Source organism: Culex pipiens, chromosome 3 (genome assembly GCF_016801865.2).
Source record: "Culex pipiens pallens isolate TS chromosome 3, TS_CPP_V2, whole genome shotgun sequence".
NCBI classification, from domain to species: Eukaryota; Metazoa; Arthropoda; class Insecta; order Diptera; family Culicidae; genus Culex; species Culex pipiens.
In genome coordinates this window covers 153,582,065-153,607,718 of record NC_068939.1, presented here as the reverse complement: position 1 = coordinate 153,607,718, position 25,654 = coordinate 153,582,065, and the positions used below count along the sequence as shown (strand labels likewise).

The following is a 25,654-nucleotide window of genomic DNA, read 5'->3' as shown; positions in this document are numbered from 1 at the left end:
AGAATTTCCATGGTAGTAAAGTGACTGCCACACCGCAACGAAACGCTACTTCACGCGTGAGCTTGAGTGCGCTCCCGGCAGAGTTGAAGCTCAATTCGACGTCGTCGTGCTATCATGTCGCACTCGCCATTTCGGCGTTTCGAGATAAAAACACGTTTTAATGTTTGACCTTGAATAAACAAAGACTAGGGCACGCAATGTAAACAAAAACAAACACGTTTTGTTTGGCTGATCATTCTGTTTACTATCCCAAAGTTTGGTTGAATTTGGTTGCCGAAGTCCCGAGTTATCTAACTTGTACGTGTGTCAAACGCGTTCCGACCTGAAATCCCTTTGGCCAGTTGTCGCACTTACATCAATTTTCAGGGAGGGTCAAGATAGCACGACAAGATTGAAACTACTTTCATATGTAAAGTGACAAAAAATGCAAGGAGTTTTTTCAGTTTTTATTGAATATCTCAGGATTGAAATAGAATTTTGGGGATCTATGAAGGTCAAAAGGTGGGGCATTGTGAGCTGCACAAAATGGTGTTCTTTACTCAATTTGGTCCAAAAGGCACGTACGACAAGTTAGCACGATGGCCGCGAATTGTGCGATAGTTCAAGTCTTGTGCACACTTGCAACGGAGCATGACACTTTTCCCTCCTGGGATGGGTGGCAAGCGATGTCGGCTTCACACGACAAGTGGCAATCATGCAGAGTTAAACGCGTTGGTTCCTCTTACAGAGTGGAATGTTTGGTTGTTTTTCAGATGATTGCTTCAAGCAATAATGCTTTAAGAAAAATATAAGAATCAACAATAAAAAATGTCAGCTTTTTTGTATCGTAAAAGTAAAACCTTAAACAATTAATAAGTGGATTTGGCCACTCCTCGATTGATAGTTGATGAATGCCTCGTTAATTGCACAGAAAAAAAAGTGTAAATTTACTCGACACGGAAATTATGAATCACATGTAAACTCGGTTGATGTAAATGTAAGATTCGATGTTATCGTCTGTATCACACGTAAAATCATGTATTTACGAATGATTTGTTGCTAATTTACATCAAATCACATTTAAATTTTCATGATTAATGACGCGCAAAAGTGTTACATTATCAATGATGTAACATTCAGAATTATTTTTTTTCTGTGTGGATTCAGTTTCTCAAGTCGATTGCTTATTATTTACATATTTAAACCTTGATTGGAAAAATATTTTCGAACTTTCATAGAGAAGGTTAAAATCAATCAATAAGTATGAGTAATAGGGTAGCTCAACATAGTCAAATTAGTCTGAAAAAACAAAATGTACCACATATATTTTTTTTATATATAAGTTATAAATGCATAAAATCAAATTGAAGCATTTATATGCAAAATTTTATAAACATTAAAAATATTCTTGCAATTCTTAAAATAAGTGTTAGTGCATCAACCTGCAATTGGTTTTAAGTTGATTTCAAAACATTTTCCTTCAAATCCAAAAGTTTGTTTTTAGATCCTTCCGATTTTTTGGTAAATTTTGACGGAAAACTAACCGAAAAAATCAAAGAGATTTAAAAAAAAAAACTTTTAAATTTGAAGGAAAAATGTATTGCAAGCAACTGAAAACCAATTGCTGATGGCTGCACTAATAATTATTGGAGAAAATTATAAAAGGCAAAATTAGGAACAAACAAATGATAACGGTATTATAAAAAACCGACTTTTCAAGGTTGTTAATGATAACATTATCGTTATTTCGATAATTCTTTCGTCGATAATCTTATCGCCGATAATAGACGATAACTCATTTTTTAAATCTTTCTAAAATCGCCTTAACTCAACCAAATCGCGTTAGATTTTTTTTTTTTTTTTGAAAATGTAGTATGTTTCAAAGTATAAATAATCAAAATTGTTTACAAAATATCATATTTTTCGAAAGTACTCAAATTTTTATACTTTGCAAGATGGGTTTTAAACGAAGCGATATTTTGTATGCTCGTTCCCTTTATTCGTGTCTTTTGTTTCACAAATATCGTATTTTTTTGAAAATGTACACTAAAATTTTAATATGGGTATCTAACGAAGCGAAGTTTGATGCTCATTTGGAGTTTATTAGCGTTTTTTTTTTTGCATCACTCAAATTTTCACAAAGTAAGGTATTTTTCATTTTTTTAAATTCGCAAAGGAAGCGAAATTTTGCATGCATTTTCATTTTATTTTTTCGTAAATCACTACAATTTTTGTAAGTTTTTAAAAATACTCAATTTTCTATTATCAACAATACGAAATATTATATAAAGCGTAACAAATATTAATGTATGTTTGAGGCATGCATAATTTCGCTACTTTTTTTGAAAATTTTAGTGCACATTTTCAAAAAAATACGATATTTGGTGAATATTTTAGAATTTTTCAAAAAAAAACTCAAGCATACAAAATATCGCTTCGTTTAATACCCATGTTGCAAATCATAAAAATTTGATTAATTCCGTAAAATACGCTAATTTATGAACAATTTTGAGAAACTTGAAACTTACTACATTTTCAAAAAATATTCTTGGTGAAAGCATTGAAAATTTAACACGATTTAGTTGAATTCAGTCGATTTAAGAAAGACTTTAAAAACGAGTTATCGTTCATCGCCGATAGAATTATCAAATTGACAACCTTGGATTTCACACAAAAGTTTTAAACCAAGTTTTGATAGTACCAGCGCTTAGAGAATAATTCTGCTTTAAAAAAAAAAACACGTTTTGTCTTGTTTTATGCGAACATTTTTGGTCTGTTGATTTTTTTTCTTGGAATCATAAAAACTTTAAAAAATTGTAGTAAGTATTACATCCGAAAATGGTGACAGATTTTGAGTTAAAAATTGAAATTTTACTGGTGAACTGGTGACGGTTACGTGAATTTCTGTAAAATTTCACATTTTTACACATTTTTCAGGTAAAATTACTTTAAAAAAAAAGTGATAGTATTACAACAATTTCAACTTGTTTGATATTTTTCGTCTCGTAATACGTAATAATAATTATATTTCAAAACCTCCCCTCTTCCCAACATTTACTCACAAGATCCTCTGTAATAACTCTTAGCTTTAAGAAAATGTAATTACAAAAGCCGACTCGATCCTAGTCCGGTTCCAGCCCCGTAAGGACCTTATAAAATTTTTTTTTTTTTAAGATAATACGTTCAAAACATACATTAATTTGTTAAAAATATAATTAATATAAAATATAATTGTTTTGAATGCATATAATATTTCTCATCATAAATTTTATAAATAAAATTGAAATAAAAAAACGAACAACACAAAGAAAACCAATTTTTGATTGATCAAGATTTGAATGTTTTTCTAAAACAAACATGGCCGCCAAAAGGCCAATCAGAAATGATGCTTTCCAGAGCCTTAAATCACACCCGTCAGTATGAAAGCTTAACGATGTTTATTGACACAAATATCAAGAGTTTTTTTTTATCATGAAAATACAATTTTTAAGATTTCCCGATTTTGGCCGCATCCTTGTTTTGGCTACATAAAAATCACGTCTGTTGCCAAAAACGGGATGGCACTGTAATAAACATTTAATCAGCAATCTCATCCCTTACCATATGATCATATTCTTACATGAAGGAATCAATCTCAAAGTCAACAAGCCATCATCTCAATTAGTCATTGCAAACCAGTTCCCACACCATTTCCCAGCCACATTCTGCCAAGCCTTTTTTTCGCTCGAGAATTGATTGAACACAGTCAACTCCTCCATATGCTGCCTCAATTACTCTTAACCTGTTGCACTCAAACTCAAACCGCCAACGACATTCGGCGACCTTCCTCTTGTTCAGTGCCACTTGCGACGCCGCAATTTGCAAATTACAATTATGACATTACAACCGTACACATTGAGCTCGTAAATTCTCACGCAAAATTCCTTCCAACTGTTTTGCCCGCACCCGCCAGGGTCTGTCAAGAATCGTTTAATATTCATAGCGCTCATTTGAATAATTTACTCGTTCCAGGCGCGGAGCAACACTCGGCCCGACCCGACCACCACCGCAGAAGGAAAACATAAATTGTTCTGTAACGCGAGCACCTGAACACCGGCCGGCACTGAAATCCGCAGGTCGGATCAGAAATCCTTCAAATTCCTCGCACAAGACGATTTGTAACCTGAAGCTGGCGTGCAAGTGTTTTGTTCGAACCAAACTGGAAGAAACTGGCAACACCAGGCAGGACTTTGTCAGAGGGGTGGAGTGGTAATCCGGCAGAACTCTTCGAACGACAATGTTGGCCGGGTTGGAGTAGACCGATGACGACGGAATGTAATCCAATACTTTGCCGAGCTTTTTCTGCCTCGGAACTGGATCACCTTGAAACGCGATGTGCACCGGCTTCAGTGCTGCCAGTTCGTCAAGCTCAAGCTCGTGGGGTTGATCTACTTGTTCAACCCCTCAAGAAGTAACCTTCCAGCATCGCCGAAACGTCAGCAATCTGTTTACCAATCCGAAGGCATTTTCCCCCGCAAAGACCTCGACAAAAACAACCATAATCGGTGCTGCCAATTACCATCCATTCCGAGGGCAGCTTTGGACCTTTTTTCGCCGGCACTTTTCCCCCCCGGAGGCCTTAGGAAATCCGGTGATTTTCCACAGTTTGTCAATGTGTCACCAGGACCGAGGCAAAATGGAGGAAAATTACCGCAACCCAAGTGAAAAGGCAGATTAGTCGACGAAGTTAATTAGGTTGGCTTTGCCGCAGCTAACCGACTTCCACCCTCCAGGGGTTGAGCAACTAATCGTGCGTCACACTTTGAGTTATGGTGGGATGTAAAAGCTAGTTTTGCGTGAATGAGCCTACCTTTAAGATGTCAACTGGGGTAAGTATAATCTGAAAAAAAGAAAAAAAGATGTTAGCAAAATACCTTTATTGATAATTAACGTTTTTAAAGCAAGATAATCACTTAAATATAAAATAAATTCCAAATTGATCAAAAAGTATAGAATAAGAAAATTCAAATAGAGTCGACTCTCTGGCTGTCGATCTTCTCGATATCAATATTGCTCCATCTATCGATGAATTCTTCAGTCCCTTCAATCTGCATACTTCGATTGCCTTTATTCCTCGATATTTTCTCTTGCTTGAAGGATCTCTTCCTCGACGTTCCCTTGGATTCTGTTTGCTTTAAAAATCTCTTCCGGTTGTCAATAATTTCACTTTCTCATGGCTTGCATAGACATTTTTCTTCGCGAAACAAAGTTTTGAAGGATGTTTGACATAAGTTTGTTTTTGTTTGCTGGACGTTGCCATGATTCTCTCCCATAGCTGGGTATCTAGAAAAAAAAAATCAATCAAGTCTTCCTTTTGCATCGTTCTGTAAACTGATCATTCTCTTCCTCGACGGTCCCTTGCACACTTAGATTTTTCTACCGTACTCGGTAAATTTTTTACCGAAATCTCAACAGCCGAGTGCTCGGTACTCAGCTCGGTAAAAGTTTAAACTACCGAGAGCTCAGTAAACGCGAATCTGACAGCTGGTTTGAGCTTTTACAGAGGACCTCGGTAAAAAATTACCGGTTACTCGGTACATATTCTGAATTTTTACGGTGCTTACGTTAATGCTTTTTATGGATTGAATTTATTTTCCTTTTATTTATTCAAAAAGATGAAAAAATTTATTCACAAACAATACCTATGTGCATTCACAATAACATCACAACTTATTTTTTCTTGATTATTAAACAATAGCAAAAATGACGACATAAACCAGCTCCTGCTAAAACGGATCATGAAGCTTCGACGTGAGCTGCAAGAAAAATGATTATTCTAAATAGTAAATAATTTAATTTTCTCAAATAAAAAGAAACTCAGAGAAATGTCCGACAACAGCGACCAAATGAAAAAAATGACAGCTACAAAATGACATAAGTTTCAACTGAGAGACTCGGTAAAACTTTACTGAGCTTTCAGTAAAACACAAGGATATTAGCTGAGTACTCGGTAATTAAATTACCGAGTACCAATAATTTACCGGAAACTAGGGTTTACTGAGTAGCTCAGTGAAATAAGTACTGAAGTACGGTACTTTCAGCGATTTTTTTTTACCGTAGTTCAGTATATTTCCTAAATTCAACTGACAGCCAAGGGTCCTGATTTTCGGTTCAATTAACAGAAACCACTCACTCATCGCCTATCCATTCGTCGCCTATTCTAACCCGCTAGCATTCATGAGCGAATGATACTCGCAAGCAGTCAGCGAGTGGCCCAAACTGTTCACTCAGCGAACAAATACATCGTGAAATATTTTGCCTACTCCGTCGCTCGACGACACTCACACACTACCATGCTCAGCGAAGAGCCATTCTCACAAAACGCCAGCGCTGCAGTATTTTTTGTTTTCCCGCCCTCAGTTTGCCATCAATTTGATTTTTTCTTGGTGGATGTTTCTTTGAATGGTGTCTTTAATGTTATGAAATCAAAATAAATGCACAATTTAATTGATAACATTGATTTTAGGCAACCCAAATCAATGAGTATAACGAAGCGCATCAGAGAAAAAATGTTTTCAGTTCAGAGTGATCGGCGACGTTCGGCCTGCCTGAGCCGTTCGGAGACTGAGCCGATCGGAGAGAGAAGGAGAGTAAAAAAGAGAGTGTTCGGGAGCGAATGGTTTCAAAGTGACAAACAGTAGGAATTCATCAGGGCAGTATCGTGTCGCCTGCTATTTGTGCTCGCGAATGGAGTGGTTGATTTTGAGCAATCAGGACCCTTGCTGACAGCTCAGTAAATTTTGATTTTTACAGAGTAATTTCAGTAATTTTTTACCGAGTATTGCGTCCCTGATTTAGTGTGTGGATATTGACAACCAGAGAGTCGACTGTATATTGGGGTCATTTTTGAACTCAAAAATAAGAAAATCGCCAAAAATCCTGTTATTGAACAAGTATTGTTCCCTTGAGATTTGATCTTTGATTGGCATTGGCAGTCGAAAACATGCTACAACTTTTTTGAGAACGGCAAATTTGAAGCAATCAGGTCGCTCAGGAATGCATTTGATAACTTTTTTTTAAACTTTAACAACACATATAAATGTTATGGCCTTGAGACCTACCGGAAATCCGGAACGTTAGAAACGTATTTTTTATGTTATGTTTTATTTGTAAACCACTTATTCCACATATGATAGTCAAAATTAATGCATAAAACTTACTATAGTGTAGTTCTCAAGGTTTTCACAAATTATTTCGAGAATTTTAAATTTGTTTTAAGCCGTTGGGAATATTTTTCAAAGTTCATGTCACCCTCCCACCCTTCAAAGTCGGCCTAAATAAATAGGGAGCAAAAAAAATCGAAAAACTTCAAAATTTTAATGAAAATTAAAGTTTATTTAACCGAAAACAGTTGAAATGCATTTTCCTGCGTTAATAATCATGATTTTTCATGAAATACCAATGTACAGTCCAACAAAAAAAATGTTCGTCAATACATCGATATTTTGAAAACTAATGATTGGACAAAAAACACTTTTTTATGTTGAAACCTAGGCTTGTAATTTTATTTTATTTTTTCATTTTTTTGCTCCCCTACCGTCGACTTTGGTCAGAGCCGAAGGACATAAACTTCAAAAAATATCTGCAACGGCTTTATTTGATTTGGATGATACTTTGTCCATACATTTTGAAGCAATGTTGAATCTTTTTGTAAATGTATATCTTGAGATGTTGAAAAAATAGTAATACTCTAAAAAAATCTCATATCTTTTTTAAAACTTTTTTTCACGACTCAAATGGATGCTGAAAAGTTGAACTTTTCAGCACTTGTTTCAAAAAGTAATACTCGGTGAACCTCGTTGGATAAATGTACGACTCGTGCAAAAAAGATTTTTTTTTGCCACTTGTTGCATAAACTACTATTGAAAAGCTAAATCAAATTTGCAATCGAAAATTACTTCACCGAATTTTTTACAGTGACTTCTGAGTTATAATTTTCGGAAAATATCAATATTTTTCACTATATGAAGGATAGCCACCCCTCAGTGAACATTAAAAAACAGAGAAAATTTCCTACAATTTTTTATTGAGACTTCAACCTGTTGATTCGATTTTCAATGTGAAAAATTTTCCGATCTTTTCAATTGATTTTAAAATAAGGTCCAAAATATTAAATGAGGAAAATTATCTATGTCGAAAGTTACGATTGGTTTAAAAAAAATGTTAAAATTTTTTTTATCAAGCGTAACTTTCGAAAAGGTCTACAAATAGATATTTTTTCTAATTTCATATTTTGGACCATGTTTTAAAAATCTAATGTAAAGAACAATGACACAAAAGTTTAATTTTTTGACTAGGAAAATTGAACCAATAATTTCCTGTGATATCGTCAGTTGGAAATTACAGGTTAATGACCCTTAAAAACTAATTTTCATCGACTCGAATTCTTTCTGCAAATATATCTTTAAAACAAACTGTCCAATTTTCAAAAGACTCAGAGAGAAAACTGTAGGCAATTTTCTCCAAATATATTTTTTCCGAGGGTGTTTTTTTCCAAGAAGTATTTTTAAAATGCTAATAAAAAAATAATTTGAAAACGCATAACATGAAAAAAGTACAATAAATTAAATTTGTATCAAAAAAATGTCAGGATCTTTTCGAGAGCAAATTCATTTCGGGTTTTGAAAATGTGTTTTTTTTTATTTTGTCCGTTTTTCGACATTTTCAAAAAAAAAACATTAACAAAATTTCAAAAAAATCATTTATCTGGAATTGTACCATAACGAGTAGTCTGAACCTACAACTTTGCCGAAGACACCAAATCGATCAGAAAATTTCTTCTCAAGGTATATAATTTGAAACATTTCCATACCCATTTTGTATGACCATTGTATGGAGACTTGTATTGAACAACAAATGATGCAAATTAATGTCTTATGCCGTCAAATTCAAATCGAGATATCTAAAAATAGACTCGAATAGATAAGGAGATATTTTCAGGAAATGTAGTTGAAAGTGTGTACTTTCAGGTGCATTGTTCGGTTTTGCGCCAAAATGCGCCATTTTGAAAACATAGCAACTTGAAAATAGGCTCAAATCACTTAAAAATGGTTATAACTCCTCAATAAAGGCTTAAAACATTTTGCTGTCTTCGGCAAAGATGTGTAATTTTATGTCATAAACAACTCTTCAGAACATAGTAGGCCGCTAAAATGCTAACATTTTGAGTTATCACCAAAAATGTGCATTTTTGGACAATTTTTGCAAAAATGGCGTATATCTCGAGTAGATTAAGAGCTACTAATTTGGCGCCTTCGACAAACTTTCGTGAAATTTTCTCCTCTACATTTTTGCCGAAGACACCAAAGCCCTACAACGTCATATAACAAAGTTAGTTTTTGGTTGACACTCTGGAAGGTCGTCACCTTGTATATCAATAACTTCAAAAGATAGCCTTTATCAAGTACATCAACTATTCCCAAGACACCATTTGGCTAGAACGTCTAGGAGTTATCAATTTATTCCACTTAATTTTGCCATTCCGAACACTGTGCATTGCAAAATGTTTAAAATTGTGATTGATTTTGTTTCCTTTTCCATTTTAAATAGAAAATGTGTATTTTTATCATATCATAGATTAAAATCAACATGCAATTAAAAGTTAGTTGAGACAAACACAAGCCCTATTACAAAGAGAAACAGTCAAGAATGTTCAAGTTTCATTACGCAACTCTTTTTCGAAACCGAATAGCTCTCTCTCCCGTTACCACATGCACACAGTGTCTTCGCCGACGTCGCCGTCGCGTGAATCAAGGCGGTATCATAATTACACCTGTCTGCCTGTGACTGGTTTGCAACCTGCTCTAGTTAAAACAAAAAAAGTAAGAAAAAAAAAGCTATAAACCTCTCTCGCCAAAGGAGTGCCGGCCAACAAGGTGAACCTCTGCCGTGACTGGGACGACCTCTAGGACACGCCAACCGACGATGTCTCAACTTTGTCGTCGTCCTCCTGCGCGCACTTGTAATCGGGTTCGTGTCTTTACGCTGGCTGCTCGTTATTGGATTAGTTCTCGGTTACGTGTGCGATTTTGTAGTTAGGAGTTGAAAAAATGCTGCTTTTGTAATTCTATTTCAGTTGAGGACGTTTCAAGGTAAGCTTCCTGGAGTGCTCAAAGTTGGTAAATGTCAGACTATGTAATGAGTTGGATTACGAGAATGCTTTGATTAGCTTAGTGACAGAGAATTGTACTAATCTACTTAAAGGCAGTAAGATTTGCTCATGCATTACAAGAAGTTGCTAATTTCCAGATTCCTTGTAACCAAAATGGGAATCCAATTAGTCATCAACGAGAACAAAAAAAGAAGAAGCACGACTTCATTCCTTCCGGATTAAAACCTCAAACGACGAGACACTGTTCTGCAACGGTAAAAAACACTCTACAGCAATGTGAAGTATCAATATCTCCAGATGAAGTGAACTCGAACTGCCAACACCACGCCACCGGCGTGGCAGTAAATTCCAGCGCCACTGGAGCGTTCAACGAACCAAACCGGGGGGAAACTCCGTTCTGTTCTGTACAGTCAATCCGATTTTGCTCGGCTCCCTGTGACATTCAAAGCAGACGGGAAAAAGGGGGTGAATTTTCATTCATTGACGGGAGCAGGAGGGAGAAGAAGACTTTGGAAAAGTTGTGAGCGGAACTGGCGCCAGGCTAGTGAAACATGAAGCGTGACTAAAGCCGATCAGGAAGTGATAGGAGGACGATGGCGCTGGAGTTCCAAGTCAAGTCCTGTGGGAGACTGTGTTTGGATTGGCTCCCAAGTGGTCAAAGATCCAGTTCTGAAATCGATTTCAATATCTTATTGTTAGTTATAATATCATATTATAAGAAATCGAAGAAAAACCCGTTTTCTTTCTGTAGTTTGAAAAATTCTACAAACACTGCGACGATTGAAAATCAATATTTTTTGAATCAATTATTAGGAGTCATTTACGTAACATATTTTTTATTAATAACCGTGGTTACAAATTTTGAATATTGTAATAAAAAAATCTAATTCAACAACAATTCTATAAGCGGCTTCTAAAAAGATTAATGTCATGAAAAGGTCATTCTTGTTATATATTTGGAATTTCATGTGTTTGTTACAAAAAATATGGCTACATATTAAAATCAATGTTTATTCCAACTGATTTAAATTTTTTTGCTATATGGATGTTAAATAAGCCTATTGTTGTAGCCAGTGTTGCGATTTTGAGCGCTCATCCGCTCATGAGCGAGCATTTTTCGCTCATTCGTGAGGAGGAGCGCGACGCGAGCTAACTCACGTTTGCTCGTGCTCGTTTTTTGCTCATTTATTTTATGAGCGAAAATGCTCATTGCTCGCGCTCGTGCTCATTTTTGCTCATTGAGCAAAATGAGCGATATTTTTTTACCTGTAACGGGTAAACGATAATAACTTTTTTTTTTAGCAGAGCTTCGAGGTTGTTTTTTTAAATGGAGGCTTGAATAGGCTAATCTTAATAATATTGGATGAAGTTATTTGTCATATTTTCTGTTTTGAAACTTGTTTTGGAGTCAGAGTTAAGGGGTTAAGATCTGTACACAGTAAAAAACCATAGAATTATTACAGCTGGGAAGTACGTCTTTTATGTTTGAAAAATGCGTAATTTTACTTCTGAAAATGTGTAATTTTACCACTTTTCTGGTGTAATGCAACTTTTTCAGTCTAAATCGAGGTAAAATTATAACATTCAAGAGGTAATATTCAACCTTACAAAATTACACCTTCCAAATGTACACTTTTTTTACTGTGTAGAAATAATTCGATTAATAAAAAAAAGTTGATAAAAGAGTGACACGTGAAAGTGAACTATTTAATAAAGCTGAAAAGTATCTTTTAAGGAACTTAAATATGTTTTCTTGGTAATACGTTAAATCATGTGTTAATTCCTGGGCACCTCATCTTGTTTAGTCAATTATTTGTAAATAATTTTGCATGCAATAAATGTCAAATCTATGTCTTAGATAATTTTCACATCAATTATCTTATTTATATGCTGGAGTCGATCCAAATCAATAAATGAGAAATGAGCGTGCTCACAAGTAAAAACATGTTTTAATATAAAAAAATTCGATTACCATCCTATTTACAGCTTATTTAAGACCTAAAAATTCCGTTCTTTGACTCTAAATTTGAAAGTGAAATAAGCTAAAAAGAGTGTCTGGGATTCTTAGCAAATTAAGACACCTTAATTGCAAGTCAACAATTTTTCATTTATCGAGAATTTAATCAAAACTAGTTTTCTAAATTATCAAACTCTGAAAAAAAATATAGGCTGACAACATTAAAGTTTCATTGTTAATTTGATTTGGTTAACCGCGGTAAATTTTCTTGAAATATTTCGAATTAACAAAAATCCACCAAAGCATTTACCATTACCACATTGATCACACAAAAAACTGGGGTAGAAAAGTATCCACCGCGATCAATGTTTGATAGTTCGACGCCAACGAATGATTTCATGAAAATTTACCGCGGTTAACCAAGATAAAATTACCAATGTAACTTTGATGAGTTCATGTCCCTTTTTCGCGATGAAATTATCTTTAAAAGTGGCAATCCAATTGGCCTGTGCCAGATTCATCAACAATGCTAAAAATCTACCTGATTTGCTGATGAGCGCTCACTGAGCGCGACCGCATGCGATGAACATGAGCGAGCACGAGCTACCTGTTAAGTCCTCATGCTCATGAATGAGCGAGCACGGCTTCTGGCTCGCTCGCTCATTCGCAACCCTGGTTGTAGCTAAATAAATCAACAAAGTACAAGATGTCATCAAATGAACAAAAAAAATCATCTTTTCATAATTTAAAATATTTTTGTATTTACAAAAAATGGTGCAAGATTAAATTGTAACATGCTTGCAATACACAAATTCAACAAATAAGAAGAAACAAAGAATCTGCTCATTCCGTCCATGACGGCTCTTGGAAATAGCGAGAGTATTTTATCAACTAAATCAGGCCTGCCCAACCTTTTCGGCTCAATTTTCACAGTTTTGATCGTCAAAATTACAATTGTTGATTTTTTCATGGTTTCTTCGATGGAATCGGTTCTCAGATGTCCAGTGAACATAACTTTGATAAAAGTTTTGAAAAATATTTTTGCAAGTCGTTTTTATGTAAGTTTAAAGTGAAAACTTGGTCCGGTCCGCGGGCCGGATTGATTTTTGACCATGAAAAAATAAACAATTGTAAATTTGACGATCAAAAATGTGAAAATTGAGCCGAAAAGGTTGGGCAGGCCTGAACTAAATCAACTGTTTTTAAACATTAAAATCAACCAAAACAGTTGAAAATTGTTAAAATTGAATGAACATTGTGTCGATTCTTTAGAATAGCTCAAAAATTATCCTCTTAAAAACTGGGAATTTAATTTTTTAGTTAAAAAAAAAGTAAAAAAAAATGGGAAAATTGGAAAAGGTATTAGGAGTCTTCAGCAAATTTAAATCTAAAATCTACCAGTTTTAATTCACTTTTTTGTTATCAGTGAGTGATAGAAAAAACTATCATTTGATGATTCCTGCACCAAAATATCTGAAAGTATAGCGACCGTCACTACAGCTTGTGAGTTCTCTTAGGTTATCTCGTGCTTGTCAGCAAGAGCATTATTTTTCTATCACTCCTTCTCTTTTCCTCGTTCACGCACACACGCCAAAGATTCTTTTTTCTTCTGGAAACCGCGAAGAGAGAACGCGAGATTGGTATTAGGTTTTACGCCGACTCGGTTTTTAGGTTAGAAATTTGACAGCTTGGCTGCACTGTTTACATTTTTTGAACGTGTGTCTCAGCAAAAATGTGTGTGCGTGTGCGCTCGTGACGTCACGCTGTAAAACCAACCACGCGCTACACGCGATAGAGACCGGCAATTCGTGGTGCTAAGAATCTCGCGACAAAGAGAAGGACAGTGAAAATTGGGAGAAGAAATTTCGAGCACGATGATTGTATTCGCTGAGAACTGAAAGTTTCATACTTTTACAACACTATCAATAATTGAAATAACCAAAAACCACTTAAAAGAATAAAACTGGTCAACTTTGAGGCTAATTTAATGAAAAGACCAAAAAAAAAAATCATACAATTTTGAGGTTTAATAAAAGTCAATTTGATGATCGGAAAATTAAAATAAAATTATATCGAGAGTTGCATGAGCGAAATAATGGTTATTTTTCCACAAAGACAAATTTCATAATTTAAAACTTATCATAGTACGATATGCCATAATATCAAGTGTGATACGATTTTCTGCACAGTTTTTTTATTCGTCTGATTTTTTAAACATTCATCATAACATTTAATTTAAAATTAAACCATTAAATTGTGATTAAACCAAAGATTTCTCTTCATTTAAGAGCCGACCCGCTCCACAGTATCTGGTATTGTCACGAAGTCAGTCCCAATTTCCCAACTTTTACATACAACTGCGTGCAACTCCCAAGGGAGGCTTAACTTTTGCAATCGTTGGCCAAAATCGAACTTTGCCCTATCGCACTGGACGACGTGTGCTTAACTTTACTCTCAATCTCGCCCGTTGATCAAACTTTTCGAGGAGGTGAGCTAGTACACGAGTTACTAGCTTCTACAGTTTTTTTGGTGCCGGCTTACGTTTTCCCAGTTAGTGTAGCCAAATTAAATTTCACTTGTCCAGCTGCCACAGGCTGATTCATGTAATCCTGGGTCTGGGTTCGAACATGACGGAAGTTTATTTTTTGCTCGATTTAGATGATTTTCTCGTAAGCTCGTGATGCTGACCGCTGTGTTGCCGTTTTGGTCACGATTCGTTGATTAAGATTGATGATATGGCTGGTGAGCTAATTGCTTCTGTAGAGGGGGGGAGGGACATGCGTGTGTGGTGTGATTTTGGTTGGTTAAAGCTGCTAAAATTCACTGAAAGTGTACTTTAAAAATCTTATAATAATATCAAGTGAAGTAATATTTTTTTGTTTGTGAATCAAACACAATTCTTGAATTTCGTTAAATAAATTTTTCAAATGAAAATGCCAAAAAATCTAAAGAATCTGACACAAAAGTTGCTCCTTAATACTCAACGTTATGGTTATCGTGACTGCACCGAATAACCGGTAACCCAATTCCATTTACTTTCCTGCTAACCTCCCAGAAACGTGTCTTCCCGTCCATCTTCACGCGCAAGCACGAACAATCCCAGCAATGTGGTAGTATTCCATTTTCCCAACAACAACAACGGCTTTCATTCCGACGCACCCCCACAATAGCAGCAGGCCGGGGTAGAAAAAAACGAGGTTAGGACTCGACCTCAGCTGCCAGTTCCTTGAATATTGCCTTTTTTGTTGAGCTGCTTCCGGGCAAGAATCTGGACAAAATGTTGCTTCCAAGAAGTGTGTATACTCACTTCTCTTTGATCCCTGACCTAACCAGCTTATTAAGGCAACGTCTTGAAGCGCTCTTACCTAACAGCATTATTTATTTGGTGAGTTTTCAAAAGGTTGTAGATGCTACGACAAATTCATATCGGCTATATGACTACATAAATAACTTGTTTGATTAATTAATACAAATAAACAAAGATATTTAATAAACAGCAATTCTCTGCGAAAACAGCATGATTCGAAAAAAGAGTTCTCCGATCAGGCTCAAAATTTTTCTGAGGGTTCCTTGGCCAAAATAATTAGACCCGTATTTTATATTTTTGTTTGGCCATTAGGGTGACCTACGCCAACCTCAGCCGATTTTTGCAAAAACCATATTTTTCAAAAAATCATAACTCTAGCAATTTTAGCTGTTTTATACGCAAGTTGGCCTTTCAAAGAAAAATAGTAAGAAAAGTTAAAAAAAACTAGCCTAACATATGAAAAGGTCAAATGAAAACATAAAATGATCTTTTGAAGGTCTCGGGACAAAAAGCCTATGCCTATTTTTATCGGATTCCTCGAAAAATTTCACATAACATATCAAAAAATGGTAAAGTTATGTTTTCAATATTCCGAGATATGATTTTTAGAAAATAAAAACTGGGGTTTTCGACGCGCCGCGCGCAAAAACGGAAAAATGACGAAAACGGGGAAAAACGACTTTTTTCACTAAAACTGCGATAACTTTAAAATTTCAGCGATGACCTATAGGGGAGAGTGGGGAGACTTGATCCCCGGGGACACTTAATCCCAAGCCTGTATCTCGTCAGCATGTGGGTAAAACAATTAACTAAAACTCATTGTAGAAAACACAGAAAAAAATAAAAATGTTTAGATTGAGTTACACACATTTTTCTGAAACGAGCTGCAAAAAACTTCCAAGAGATCTTTTTTTCTTTGTTTTGATATGTATTGAAAACACTCAAAAATTATTCACAAAGATATTTTTCATACATGAATTGTTTGATAAACTTATCAACTCCAAAACCCTTACGCATTTGATGTTAAATTTATCGTCATACTATTTTTACAATCAATTGTTTAAAAAAGTGCGTTTAGGGAGACTTGATCCCTGCATTTTTACAGTCACTGGAATCAGCTTCAAGATTAATTAATTGGGCTGGGTTTTAGTATAGTTGCACATAACTTACTGCAGCTTGAACCTTTTTTCAAAAGTTTTGTAAACAAAAATTTCCAGCTTTTGTAAACATGCTTAATTTTGGTCTAAAAATAATATTTTAAGTTTTTCAATATTTTACATACTAAACTTGTTAAATTTTGAACACAAACGTACAGGTTTTATGTGAAATTGCTGTAACTTATATAAAATTAAAAGTTTGTATGAATAAGCAACATTTTGCTTAAGATTGCTTCAAAATGTTGAAAGGGGGATCAAGTTACCCCTAACATTTTTAAAATGCCCATTTAAAATATTTTTTAAAACGCTTGGCATGATTCGAAGAGTTAATCTGATGAAATACCCTTATTAGCCAAACATAGATGAATGTTTAAGCTTTCAATTCATGCAAAAAGTTTATAGTTTTGTGAGAAATTGACAGAGTTATGTGCGATACAAAAAAAGGGGATCAAGTCTCCCCACTCTCCCCTACATGTTACGCAACTGAGACTGATCGGTGCACTTTTTTTCGAATCATGCTGTTTTCGTGGGGAATTGCTGAAATGTAAAAATGTCAAGAAAACCCTACAAGTAGGGTCAGTGAAATTTCACAATTTCGCGGACAGCGTGAAATTCGTGAAATTTTACATTTTCCGCGAAATCCCGTGAAATTTTATGTTTGTGTGAAATTGTAACGATTTTTCTCAAATGATTGATCAAGCTCAAATAGGAACAAACATAATATTATGAACTATTGTACTGCCGCTCGAAGCTAGTCCGTCCCATATGTAATTTCGTCACTTTTGAGGTAATAATACAGTTTGGTTCAAAATCATGTAAACTATCAGAAAAACCAATAAAATTTAGTACTTTCATCTAGAAATCCGGAGAAAATCCACTTTTTCGTGAAATTCTAACACGTAACCTTATGGGCGGGACAACTTTGACACGCGTTTTTCTCGGCTTGCTGTTTTTACATATGGGACGGACACGATTAGAGCGGCAGTGTAGAATTAAGCGAATGAATACCCTTGTTTAATTACTAACATAGTGGTAGTGATTTTGGACGTATTCGTGGATGGCATGAAATTCGTGAAATTTATCAATTTTCTCAATTCATTTTATTTTTCAAAATAACAACATTGCAAATATCTAATCCATGCAGTCAATTTAAGTAAATTTTATTAGTTTTCAATTGAAAATTGAAGAATTGTTCATATTTTTCACTGCTTTTAAACTAAGTTTAGTAATACTTTCATTCGCTGTTATAAAAATGTCACTGCTATATTACTTAAAAGGTATAGCCCAAAAAAATTATAGAATCAATTTTTGTTTCATTCAAAATAAAACGAAAGCTTTGAACTCAACTTTTAAAAACATTACAGTTTTTTTCAGTGTCCTGTTTAATTTTAACGATATTTGATTAATTGATTGGACGATTCCAGTGAAAGATAAAATTTGGAGCAACACGAGAAAAGGGCGGATAAGCATTTTGACAGGTTGAACTATTTTGCTATTTCTGAAGCTTCAAGTAACTTCATCCCAAAATTCAAAGTGGGAAACAATAGCTGGGCTCCCCAGCTACCGTTTAACATATTTGGTTTTGTAAAATAGTTGCCTATTGCCTGAGAAATTGCAAAATTGTTGCAGCTGTCAAAATGCTTATGCGCCCTTATCAAATGTTGCTCCAGAAATAACGTCATGATTCGAATTCCCGGACGCTTCGAAACCCGGACACCTCATCTTGTTTTATCAATTATTTGGATATAAGTTCGCATAATTATTGTCAAAACTGTGTTATTTGATGAATTCTAAAATCAACTTTCATTTCAAATATGTTTGGACGTTGTATCCAATGCTAACACAATTAAATTAAATTAAATCATGAGTTTACCAAAACTGTAAAACATTTCGCTGAAATATTTCAGAGGCGTTCGAAGCACAAGGAAAGCAAAGCAGAAATGTATGGTTCTGATTTCCTTAAATTCTGGCAAATTTTTATACAAAATATCGATTGTTTTGTTGTCACCTGCTTATTTGAGACCTAAAGAATGCCATTCACTTAAATTTCAGTCCAAATTTTTTCGATTCATAAGCAAAATCGAGTGTCCGGAATTCGAATCAATAGTGTCCGGATTTCGAATCAGTTTTTATCATTGTCCTGGATTCAAAGCAATACAAATCATATAAATTTTGAAATTCTGATGAAAAATGGTTAGAAAAGATATATTTTGCATGCATTCTGACATTCTGACATGATATTTCTACATTTCCAACTTATTACATGAATTTTTGCCAGCTATAACAAAACTACTACAGTAGTTGTTCGGTAACTGGGCGTTGTTTAACTGGGCTGCTTTTTAACTGGGCGCTCGATAACTGGGCCGTAGCCCAGTTAAAAAGCAGACAAACGTCAAAAAACCAAAACAAACCGAAATCACCGAGGGGTTAATGGATGCAAAAATCATGGTCAACAATTAACAAACTTTTTTCAAACTTTTATGTTATTTTAAGTCACAATTAAAGAAATATGAAAAGTAATCATTGTAAATAAATTTTAGTTATGTTTATTTTTATATTTCATCAAATAAATATTATGCATCGGTAGTCCCCTCGTTATTTTTCGTTCAGCCCAGTTAGCGAACAGCATTCGATGACTGGGCTACGTTCTCAGCCCAGTTACTGAACAACTACTGTACTACTTTTTGTTTTTTTTTTTTTTAATTAAAATTTTGATTTCGTTCCAAATTAAACTGTTCAGGCTGCAAATTATTGAAAAACATGTCTTTTTCCGCATGTTCAAAAATGGAAGAGGTCGTACCGCCCCCCCGTCACGAGATATCAAAAAATGGACCTCGGATTCGTGATCAGGGACAAAAGTTACCCCTTAGAACAAAGTTTCACGCAAATCGAAGAGGGGTCGGGACAACTGCTGTGTGAGTTGGCGGAGAATTACACAATGTTATAAGAAAACAATGGTTTTGAAAAAAATCTAGCACCAACTAATTGCATTGCTAGCAACATTTCTTCATACTGGAAATATCAAAATTCTAAAAAATTACAGCCATAAGAGTGATTGTTCCTCTTGCCCCTTTTGGTCGTCTTGCCCCACCTTCCCTTTCGTCTATATAATACATTGGAGCAAATAAAAAAAGGAAAATCACACGTCAAAAGACGATTCAAGTAACAAAACACTCGCTTGGAACAATATTAGTTAAAAAAGAAAACAAAGTTTTTTTTCACAATTCTCGATTACGTCCTTTTGAAACCCCCCTCCCAGAAATGGGCCGCCATCGCTCATGACTTCAGGTTTGATTGCGGAATTCCTAGCGGCGGCCGAACCGGTTCCCGAGTAGTCGAGACGGCTTCTGCTACACACAACTTCCGGATCGTTCACGACAGAAAAGGGGGAAGGAAGCGCTGCGCTACTGACTGTGGGTTCAAACACATCGCCAGCACAAGGTGATTCAGGTTCGATCGAGAGTGAAAGTGGAATGCCATCCATGCCATTATTGGTTGGAGTTGCTGCATTGAAGATGCCCGTAAACAGATGACATCTTCGGGCGTACAGTCGGAGTGGCAAAAGTGGCCGGGCAGGAAGTTTGGATCATAACTTGGAGGAAAATATGCCGCTTGGAAACGGGTTGTTGCTTCCTCAAGAAATACCGTCTGGGCAGTGAAAATTATGTGAAGAGTTAACCATGTCGATTACTTCATAACACGATTATGACAATACGGAGTTGTCGTGGTGTAGCTTGAATCTAGTCAGGACCTCCTTGTAGAACATTTTAAAGTAAGTGATCTACAGATCTCTTTGCTAAAACAATTTGAATGAGACGAATTTAAACCTTTGCTTCAAAATTGTCCAAGAAAGAACTGTACCACGTTCAAAAAATTAGGCTGCTTGGTACCAGGCCGTAACATGCCAAATTATTCACCGGAACAACCTTCTCCCCCCTAAGTCGATCAAAGCCGTTAATCTCTGCCGTAATATCCGTGCTTTCGGAGCGCATTCACTTTCACTTTCAACCAACCTACTCGAGAGAGAGAGAGATATTCAGTAGTGCCTTAGGGCAACACCGCCAGGGCCCCCAAACTTCCTCGCTCTCCATATCTCAGTCATTCATGGCCATGGCCAGGCCCGGGGTTGGTCTCTTCCGCTGTGACCATGTTCACCATGTTGTTGTCACACACTACACGCTGAGCTGCTGGTTCACCAGTTCATTGGACCCCCTCTGGTGGGTTACAGCAGCTGAACCAGATCTGCGTAGGCATCAGCATCTATCCGTATAACCACGCAACCAGCCCCGGTGAAGTCGTCGTAATCGAAACCAGGTTGGACGGCGCGGTCGCAATCGCGATCGAGTGCTTTTTTTCGGGGTGTTATGCTGATGTGGAATGTGGTGCACGATAATGCAACATGGTAACCAATTGTGGCAGATTTTGGCGGTTGATTTGGGGTGAACTGTTGCGAATGGACAACCGGACGTCCACGGGGTGGAACAGGTGAAACTGTTGCTAGTAACAACTTCCACGATGGGATTTGAACGAACTTCTTCTAGAGGTTGTTTTGCAGACGGTTGACAGATACTCAGCAGGTATGAACTAACAATGTCTCAAGACATGCAACATCACTTTTTCTTCTTTTCATAGCCACTTTTCCCTTCACATCGTTGTAAAGTGGCGTAAACCCCCACCGTAGACCATGTGCTTTGGCCAAAGGGCTCTCACAGAGGAAAGATGAAAAAAACTGCGCACGGTGTTGGCAAGAGAAAATTTGTCGATAATTTTTCATATTTTACCGCAGCACGACTTTCAAACTTCCGACGACCTGTCAGCTGCCCCACGAGGTTCATCTAAACTGCGCTGGGAAGAGAAATCTCGCCTGTCCGCGGACAATGTGTGGGCAAACAAAACATTTGAATTGGTAAATACAAACTATTAGGAAACGGAAACGGTCATAAATAGGAGCTTTTCGGAGAATCATGTGCCGAATTGTAGCGACTTGTCACGTTTATTTTCTCCGCTTCTCCTCATCTTTCAGACCATTACCCAATTTGGGAACTTTAAGCTTCAACCAGAGACGTCCACCGAATACGCAAGCCCTTGGCTATAAATAATCCAACGACCAGGTAGCAGGTTGAGAGAGTCCATTAACACGGCCGGAGCTTCGTAATCTGCGCAATCAACTAATGGCTTTAGTACCTACTACACTCTAGTATATCTCGAAAAAAAAAAAGCGAAAACAATTCTTCTCAAATCTGGGGGGCAGTCCCGGCAACTGCCCAGTTGCCCCCGTAGACAATGTCGGCTCGAAACGAAAGGGAAGGTTCCTCCAACGGAGCTTTAATTTTCGCACAACCTTTAGACGCATGGAGTAGGTAGGAGGAAAAAACAGCAAAATAACATCGTTTCCATGTTTTAATCGGACCCCCAGGACAAATCCATCCAATTGGATGCTGGGGGAGCAAAAAAAAAGAAGAAAGTACCAACCCTCCGACGACCAAACAGTGTTTGTGTGTTTGTCGGTCCTTTGCTGTCCCACTGTGCGAGCATAAATAAAAAGCTTCCCCGGCAAAACATGAAGTGGAAAGCTATTGCTGGGGGTGGGATCACGGTGGTGGAGCATTTCTTGCAGAGGGATTTAGGCACGCACGTCAAAACATCGTTGCGTGACTTTAGATGAAATCACAAAAATAGAAGCAAAGCCCTTTGATTACTCATGAAAACGCAAAGGAAAAACTATACGTTAACTGGATTTTAAAGTACAAAAACAGTTGAGTTAATGCCAAAGGCATGAACTTTTAACAGGTGCCTAGGGTGACAAGAAAAATTGAAAATTTTGGAAAATCTTAAGAAATACCCCCAGGTTTGATTCTTTAGGCAAAAAACAACATTGCCAATTTTGAACCAAATCGGTTAAGGTTAAGGGTCGCTTTTTATCGATGAAGTGTATGGGAAAATTCGAAAAAATATGGGGAAAAGTAAAAAAATCTAAATTCCAAGGAAAAATTAGATTTTCTTTGTCTTGACCAATTAGCCCTCGTCGCTTGATTACCAATGTCTTTGGAACTAATGGTCAGATTTTCATTTGAAAAAATGAAACTATCGCTAAATTATCTGTCCCTTAAAAAAACAAAATCAACCTTATCAATTCAAAAGGGATAAATAATTAATTGAAACTTATAGGAAAGTCACCTGCCACGAATTTAGATAATTCAGAGTAATTTCAACATCATCTGGCCAATTCTCTCAGCATTTCGAAATAGTAGTTTATATTACGGGCATTTAACGGTAGTTTTCGGTGAAATTAAACTCACAAATTAGAAGAAAGGAATTAAACTGATAGGTGGATAGATGACTAGTGTCTTAGAAGAAGATGGAAAAGGACGGAAACTAAGTCAGCGAAAGGGCCATATGAGAAAGCGTACGTGTGTGATCAAGTCTTTTAACCTTCTATTTTGGCTGTGTACAAGTACTGAGTCGCAACCTCAGTAAGTGCCGCCGCCTCTCGTATCGAGAGAATCAAAATTACGTGCCGAAAGCGTATCTAGGCGGTGTGTGATCATTTCTTTTGACCGTCCTGGAGTCATTTGGATGACACACAGGGATGATTTGTCTGTGTACACTTACTGAGGTAAATAAACAATCAGTCCCAATACTGAGCAAATAGTAGTTTAGGCAACAAGTTGCAAAAAGATGATTTTTTCAGCACGAGTCGTACATTTATCCAACGAAGCGAGTTGTGTCGCTATAACCACGGCAAGTAGTGTTCAGGGCATTTGTGGAAATACAGTGTCCCATCCCTGAGGGTCTCGGAGCACCAAAACTTCTTAGCATGGTGGCTCCCAACGATAAATTGCCTAAACAAACAGGAACGTGAGCGGGGGAACCCCACGTTTCTTCCTCCCCTGTCGATTCAGAACTGTGTTGGTGTTTGAACATTCGTGCTCAAACTCAATCCAATTCAACGAATCATCTTTGCGGTAAACTTTACGCAGTTGGCCTGGCCGCTTTAACGTTTGTGATGTTTTAAAGTAATTTATTGCATTGGGGCACTGCAATTGTTAATAATGACAAGAGGATGCTAGGCGTTAATCAACCTAAGGCATTTTCTGGGTCTCGTGGCGCAGGGGTAGCGGCTTCGGCTGCCGATCCCGATGATGCTATGAGACGCGGGTTCGATTCCCGCCTTATCCACTGAGCTTCTATCGGATGGTGAAGTAAAACGTCGGTCCCGGTTTCTCCTGTCTCGTCAGAGGCGCTGGAGCAGAAATCCCACGTTAGAGGAAGGCCATGCCCCGGGGGGCGTAGTGCCAATAGTTTCGTTTTTTTTTTTTTGCATTTTCCAGGATGCCCTCGAAAGACTGGCTGCGCTAGGAATAGATTAGATTAGATTAGATTAGTTTAGATTAGATTAGATTAGATTAGATTAGATTAGATTAGATTAGATTAGATTAGATTAGATTAGATTAGATTAGATTAGATTAGATTAGATTAGATTAGATTAGATTAGATTAGATTAGATTAGATTAGATTAGATTAGATTAGATTAGATTAGATTAGATTAGATTAGATTAGATTAGATTAGATTAGATTAGATTAGATTAGATTAGATTAGATTAGATTAGATTAGATTAGATTAGATTAGATTAGATTAGATTAGATTAGATTAGATTAGATTAGATTAGATTAGATTAGATTAGATTAGATTAGATTAGATTAGATTAGATTAGATTAGATTAGATTAGATTAGATTAGATTAGATTAGATTAGATTAGATTAGATTAGATTAGATTAGATTAGATTAGATTAGATTAGATTAGATTAAATTAGATTAGATTAGATTAGATTAGATTAGATTAGATTAGATTAGATTAGATTAGATTAGATTAGATTAGATTAGATTAGATTAGATTAGATTAGATAAGATTAGATTAGATTAGATTAGGTTAGATTAGATTAGATTAGATTAGATTAGATTAGATTAGATTAGATTAGATTGGATTAGATTAGATTAGATTAAATTAGATTAGATTAAATTAGATTAGATTAGATTATATTAGATAAGATTAGATTAGATTAGATTAGATTAGATTGGATTAGATTAGATTGGATTAGATTAGATTAGATTAGATTAGATTAGATTAGATTAGATTAGATTAGATTGGATTAGATTAGATTAGATTAGATTAGATTATATCAAAAAATGAGATTTAAATGTTTTTGGCATTATTTTTATGTTATTACAATTTTACAAATTTTTTTTAAATCGGAAATTTTCTTAAAAGATGGCATTTTTTGTCCCCTAAAACATATAGAAAAAAAGTGTTTTTTGTAGAAAACAAATTAAAGTGACAAAATGTATTTTTAAAAATCAACACAATTTATTACATTGCCGAAAACACCAAATCGATCAAAAAATTACTGATTATGCAAAATTACTTCTTTGTGCATATGGAAGACATCTAAAACGTTTCAGACGGATTGAAAAATACAAGAAAAATTAAAGCGTAGAGAATTTTTGAAACGGGAATCATTCAACGTTTATTTTTCAACACAAAAAGAAATCAAATTCCGTACCCAATTTCGCAAATTTTTACATAATAATTATTAAAAATGTTTGAAACATTACAGGATTGCTTGATATCTAATCCAGATCTTCAAAGAACTCATGTAATAATATTTTTCGAGTTTCGTGTCTATTTCCCATTTGTAGTCTACAAACTTAACATTTTTTTAAAGTTTTCAGATGTTTCGATTTAATTTATAATTGAAAAATATCTCTGTTCAATGAAATCTCTGCAGAGTAGCTAATTCCTAGATTCACAAATATTTCAAAAGGAAAAGTACACAAAAGCCTGAAAATATACTTGCAATGGTCAAACTATAGTCGAAAACTTTAACCCTCTGAAGTGATTTGACAAAAACTTACAAAAACAAATATTTTTAAAAATATGGCTGGACTTTCATGGAAAACTAATGATAACTTCTTCTAATGTGGCAGCATTTGGGTTATTTTTCGCAAACGGAAAAAATGCCGTAACCCTCTTCGAATTGAGAAAAGTTTGTGACATCCAGCACGAATCTTCACAGTATGGTTTAAAGGTTTATTCAAAAAGTGA

At 35.7% G+C, this 25,654-nt stretch overlaps 1 protein-coding gene across 1 annotated transcript in view; it reads right to left on the bottom strand.

Annotated features, from left to right (window-relative positions):
- LOC120416964 (zinc finger CCCH domain-containing protein 13) overlaps window positions 1-25,654 on the bottom strand; it is a 226,185-nt gene that overhangs the window by 119,232 nt on the left and 81,299 nt on the right. The window contains exon 3 of the mRNA XM_039578883.2: window positions 4,829-4,858. The gene's annotated coding sequence lies outside the window, so the exon portion shown is untranslated. The remainder of the gene's footprint in view (window positions 1-4,828; window positions 4,859-25,654) is intronic.